The following is a 7,395-nucleotide window of genomic DNA, read 5'->3' on the forward strand; positions in this document are numbered from 1 at the left end:
GCTATATGTATTATTTTTTTTTTACTAAATGAACCCTTTTAAAAAGAATAATATCAAACTAAGTTGGATTGTTCTGATGATTAGCTCATTAGTCTGTTTAAGTAAATGTTAGGAATTCGAATCCTGCCTTGTGTATACAGTAACCCATTGACCAACAACAAATTCTTAAATGGAACTCAGTATCGCAACGAATTAGTCGTTGACCTGTTGAGCCGAAAATACCGTGAAAAAAAAATTATCATTGACTTAATTAATCATGGAATAATATAGTCATAGCCGTATATAAACATACACCAACTCTACCTATACTAAAATCAATTATTAATATAAAATATATATTATATATTAAAAATAAATTAAATAATATATATTTATACATAATACATAATAATTAATTTTAATATACAAACAATATTTTTTATATACACGTTATCAAACAGTAATAATTCAAGTGGCAATCATCAGAGAAGGAGATTAATTTAATTTTAATTATAGCCAAATTTACTTTCTCAATTAATATTCAAGAACAAAATTAGGATTTTTTTTCTAAAATTATATTGATAAAAACCAAATTAAATTCAAAGAATTTTAATGGCTGTTGAAAATGACATTAAAAAACTTAAATTTGAAATATTTTGAAGTTGAATATATTAAATATCACATTTTATATTACTATTCTTTAATTTATACACACTTGACCAAAAAATTTTAATTACAATTTTTTTGGTTAAAAATAATGATATAATATAACAATATATACATATATAGTCAAATTCAGAGATAATACTAATAATAATATGAAAGTTTGAAAAACTTTTTTTTTTTACTTCACATTAATTGTTAAGTCAATTACAAACTGTCAAAGAAATCTGGCAGTTTTTTTTAATAAATTGAAAGAAATTAATTAAGGTAATCATGCAACCACGTGGGCAGCTTCACTTAGATCACAATTTTGACGAAGTTTGAGTTTGAAGTTTGGTTAAGAAAAGTAATAACTTTAACCTAATTTGTTGATAATGATGAATTAATTGATGTTTTTTTTTAGTTAGATAGATATAGGTGGCTATGTGTAAAGCAAAGACCATTTATGAAGTGGAAGTAACCGGTGGAAAATTCAGTTAGCCACGACCTAACATAATAAATAGAATGAATATTTTGATGGCAAAAAAACAATCTTCTATAAAGTTCTAACTTTTCTTCACATATATGATTTATTTGCCAATTATTTTTTGCGATGGTGTATATATGTGATTATAGATAGATTTATTGAGTCAATTTTCCTATTTTATTTATCTCTGTAAATAAATAAATAAATTAGTTTATTACTTTATTTTGTTATCTCTACTTTTTTGAATTGAAGAGTTTTCATTAATTTCCAATGACCCCACAACGTGCTTCAACGTGGTGGACTTTACGATCCAATAGTATTATATATGGCTTTCACTAAAGAAAAGAATATTATATGGCTTCAATAGTTTTGAAGTGGGTCATGTTAAATATATAAATTAATTAATTACTTCCTTTTCTCTCTTTTTTTTTTTAATTCTCTCCTTTATTTCTTACTAGCAAATAATATCACTAGTCCTTATATATAAGTGCAACGGATAATTTTGTTAGTAATGTTATTCAACAACATTTAATTTTTACATTCAAATTGTCAAATTAGAATGGGATGGGATGGGATATTATAAAAAAATGGGTAAATAATATATAATTTTATTTTATAAATCAAGAAATAATCTATCACCAAAAAAGGAAAAAGTTTATTATATATAATTTATTATAACGGAATCTCACCAACCACCGCCACCAAATTCTGTTATAAAATAATGAAGATAAGCGTTGAACGAAAGTTAATTTCTCCAATTGAGTGATCAAAGCAAGAGGTGTTAAATATTAATATCTTTCTGTTATTTTTTTTTTACATTTAAAAATCAATTTATTAGTCAAAGACAAATTATATATGGATATACAATAATTTAAGAATGCATAAATAAATACACGTATATCTAGATCAGAAAATTTAAATAAAACATAAAATTAATAATAATTAATGAGATAAAGCAAATAAATAATGTACATATCTAAACCAACTAATTATATATAAATATTATATTTAACATATTATGCTATGATATTATTCCGTCAAATTAAATAATGGGTGGATTGTGTCTTTCTTTTTTATATGATTTTCATCTTTAATGTCCACTTTATATTACGTATAAGTCATATAGGTGCCTTTAAATATGCCTCCTCTTAAATATAAGATGCCAATATTATATCTCCTTAGCTTTTTTGTGTATAACAAAAAATATAAAATCTATTTTAAAGATGTAGTTGATCATAGGATGGAAAATCCATCATAGGTTGACATATTTAAGTTTCATCATTTGCATAGCATAGCATAGCACTATATATTTGATCCTTGTGTTAATTGAAAAGATCTTATCCTTTAGATTTTGAAACTATTTTGTTTGGTTTGTACAAATATGTTTTGTAATAGAAATGATAATCAAATGAAATGTATAAAGAAAGCGATTATTCGTGATGGATATAATAATAAATAACAAAGATATTGTGAAGTAATATTATCCTAATTCCTAAATGATTTCCAATTTTCCATATCTAATATAATAATTCAAACATGTGACTCTATATAATTATATATAGAACAACAATTGAACCTAATCATTCGGGGCTAGACAGCTAGTATTAATCCTAGCTAGTACCTAAATTATTTTTAAAAATTAGTATATATTAGCATGCCTCTTACAATAGTTCTTTAAATCTAAATTTAAATTCAAAATGGATCAATTTTTTGAAAAAATTTAGGAGGATGTTTTTATAAAGATATGTAAAAATATTTATGTGTTATATTATTATTGGACGTATTAATGAACTGGTTATTTTTTAATTTTTTAACAAATTAGAATAAAATTGATTTTTTTTTAACAATGACAATAAACCCAATTGTTATCAGATTCGGTCGAATCGACCAATTCACATAATCCACTGGATCATGCTTTTTTTTTGTTTTTTTTGTTTAACAAAAATTATGGATATATTTGTCTTTTTATCAAAAAATTTAAACATGATTCCGTTTAGATTGTATAAATCGGTCAGATTAATAATTATAGTGCGGACAATTGAATTTATTATTGTTGCTATAATAAACTAATTTTGTTCTGATTTATTAAAAAATAAATTATTAACTAATTTAATAAAGATGTCCAATAATATCACGATACATGTAAACGTTTTTTAAAAAAATATTTTTAATATTTTTATTTTTATTATTTTTATTAAAGTGGTCACCAAAAATTTATTGACAACTAATACGTATAATTTAAAGTTATAAAATTTAGAGTAAAAACATAATTTTAAAAAATTAATTAATATTAGCTGAAAATTTTATCTTTCTAATTAAACTTTTAACATAAATAGATGGCGGCTATGCACAATTCAGCTACTTTATATAACTATATAAGTAAAAAACCTAGAATAATATGGAGCCTTACAAAACACATTTACTTATATATAATAATAATATGTATGTTACACAGCTCATATATACATATGAATCTTATAAATGATGTCAACTTAAGTTTGAAAAAGAGAGTTATATTTATTCATCTGTAATTTTCAGTAGTAATCTTCATCCTTTTGTTAAAAAAAAATTAATTAATATAATGATGTTGAAGATGTAATAATGTAACTACCTTGATATAATGTTTTGTTTAATGCATATATATATATATATATATATATAACTAACGCTTGCTTCCAAACCCAACCTTGAAAAGACATTATAATTTATATATCCCAATACATGTAGACAAAAAAGAGTTGCTTAACATGGAGGGCATGTGAATGAATGAATCCTACCAATCTTATCTCATCCATGTGGTTTTAATTTAACCCTAACATTATTTATATTTATATATCTCACTTTTTTTTCCCTTCCTTTTTACCACTCAATTATCCATTAGGTGTATTTTTCAAATAGTTTATTATTAACAAAGTGTATGAAGTAATTAACTAATTCGGTAGATTATTAATTATATTGATTATTTCACTTGCTAGAAGGCCATGAGAGAATTTGATGGTAGTTCAATCCCTTTCAAGATCATGGAAGAAATTAAATACTTCGATTGTGACCTATTAATAATAATAATGAAGAATTACATAAACAAACAAGTTTTTAACTAGCAGATATTTTTTTAGTGGTAGCTAGAAGATGTTAGGAGTAACAATAAGAAGATATTTAATTATACATATATATTATTATTCCATAATTATCTTTGGTGGGGTGGCAACTTGCATTGTGTATGGGACAGGGTTCAAACTTTAAATGGTCAAATCCATGATTTGTTTTCTTTAGGCTGTAATTATTATACTTTGGATGCATTTTCCTCCATTGATGTAGCTGTAATATATAACAATTTAATATTTAAATTAAAAATAAAAAATATTATTGTATACACGTAAAAAATTATCATCAAATTATCCACTAAATTATCTATGCGTATATAAAAATTAATCATTAAATTTTACTTTTATATAAAATATATATTAAAATATAAAATATATATTTAGATTACATAAAACAATTCGTATATATATACACAAATTTTTAATGTGTATATAATATTTTTATATATTTTTAATATATTTTATATTTTAATTTATATTTTTTAACTGATTTAATAATTTATTTTTAATTATAAGTTGATCAATCCCGAAGTAGTAGCTCTATCCTTTGGGAAACAAGAAGAATGACACGTAGGGGTTACGTTTAAAATTAGAAACTTCTTTTTAATATTAACTTTGACATTTATACATGCTTGTATTGTGTACATCTAATAGTTTATGTTTCTGTCTATCTGCACTGAAATAACAAAATCAACAGATCATCATTATTCATATAAATAATGTGTTATATTATATAACTATAAAATTATCATATATATTATCATCATTTAGAGTTAATTAGTCGTACTCTATTATATATTAGCTGATGACAGGTATTTATTAGCTGGTTATATAGCCAACTAATTAATACCTTCGGTTATGCGAATGCCACCATTTAATTATTATTATTATTATTAGAGTGATGTTCAAGAAAATAAAATTTGGGAATCTAACGAAACAGATAAATAATTTTCACGTTCAGATTAGATTAATAATAATTTCTAGAAAAGGTGAGTATGCTGTAAACATCAACTCATACAAGAAAAGAATTGAATGTTCAAGCCAGCCAATCACACGCAATTTTTGTTGATACTAAGATAAATATAATACTTTTGAAAAATTATTCATTCATTTTTATTTTATTTTATTAAAAAATACTATGTATACATATACCACCTGGAGAATAAGAAAGTATTAAAGGGGGTGTCGGTCCAAGAAAGAAGAAAGTTAAAAAGATTATTGTTATTATTATCATGATCATATGGTGGGTGCACATGCATGCTGCATTTTCTTCTCTTGCATCCACCAACTGTTATGACTCGTATCATGAACATGTGAAAATGCTCATGCAAACGTTTAGCAAGTAAATTTCACAATTCCCTTAGCTTCATCATTTATTATTTGCTTCTCTAATTTTTTTCCCTCTTAGTTTATAGTAAAAAGTTAATCTCTTACCAATCTGAATTTTATTTATATTAAAAGTTTATAATGCTTGTATGAGGAAGTATAGGGATGCAATAGAGTATTTATATAATATGTATAATAAGGGTATAGGAATATTCAATTTAATAAGATATCAGATGTTTATTAATCTGGTATTCGGATGGTTATTCTAGATAATACAAGTGTATTATGTTTGAGAAATTAGTAATATTTTATTCTGGATATTATTTTTTAACTCATAAGTTAAATAAATAGTCAATTATACATATTATACAAATATTCCATTAACTTTCTAATAGAATTCTTGCTATATACATATGACGATATTCAAAAGTTTAATATTTATTTGAATGGACACAACAACTTGATCATTAAAATATATATCATAATAAAATTGGAAGAGGTCAAAATTAATAAAAAAATTACGATAAATTTACAAAATAAATAATAAAAAAATTATCAAAGTGAATGATAATTAACTAACTATCAGTTAAATTTAAATTTTGATGATTATATTATTATTGTTCAAGCAAGTGAGATATTGTACCAAATTGCTTTTTTCTAGCAAGTGTTTATACAAATGAAGAAGGACCTTTCCATTCCATGCATGTTGCTATTTACTTTCCATAGAAAGGTATGATCACAGATAGAAATTAATTAGGTCATAAAAATGTTAATTAGCATGTGGAATTGGATATGGTTAAGGGGTAGATCAAGGGGAAGTGTCAAAGAATTAAAAGCTTGAAGGGACCATGGATGTTACTGTGCTTGGTTACCATTTGAGGGCAAACACGAAGAACAAGAGCAAGGGTAGGTCATATTATAGGGTAGGACCCATCCACATGATGAGTTTATGGTGGTAGATGTGCCCTCTTCAACACCCATACATATACATATACATATATCCTTTCTTCAACTTAACGAATAATAATTATTTTTAATAGCGATAGAGCAATTATACATTACCACTAAATATTTTTATTTTTAGTCGGTAGTTGATCAATAATAATTTATACTCATATTTATATAAATTTTATACATAAAAAATATATAGTTTATACTTATATATACTAAATTTTGTATATATGAATCAATATAGTCTGCATCTATCATTTTTAAAATTTACGTTATAAATAAATAAAATATATTTATTAAAAATAATTAGTATTTGAATTAATTAAATAATGACAACAAATATTAAAAATTACTGATTTTCTGGTACTCATTTGTATGAAAAATTAGAAAAAATTAAAGATAATCAAAGAGAATATAAAAGAGAAATTTAAAAAAAAAATTTATTATATCGTACCATTCATATTATTATATCATATTCTTATTTATAGTATAATTCTCTAAGTGATCTAGCCTAATACTAATCCTATCACTCCCTTTGTAAGGTTATCATCATCACACCAGAAAATGACGTTTTTTTTTTTTGGTCAAAGAAAATGACACTTTAGGTGTATGTCCTTAGTTATTTTTTTGGGGGGGTCATGTCTAAGCGGTTTTATTATTCTTCTAAGAATTTGGGTCTTTTTGGGCCTTTTAGGTAATGAAGTTAATTTGGTACTAATGCTTTTTGGATAAATAGTTCAGGCCTTTCGGGTCATATTTTGTTTGGTTGGTAGTTCAGTCATAGTAATAATGAAAAAACGGTTCCAGCCTAAAAATAATAGATGGATTTGATCAACCACATAACCCAGAATAAGATAAGTCCATAAAGGGTCATTGGGCTACCATAGGGCCCAAATTGGAGTCCAA

Source organism: Arachis stenosperma, chromosome 5, assembly GCF_014773155.1.
Source record: "Arachis stenosperma cultivar V10309 chromosome 5, arast.V10309.gnm1.PFL2, whole genome shotgun sequence".
In the NCBI taxonomy this organism is placed as follows: domain Eukaryota; kingdom Viridiplantae; phylum Streptophyta; class Magnoliopsida; order Fabales; family Fabaceae; genus Arachis; species Arachis stenosperma.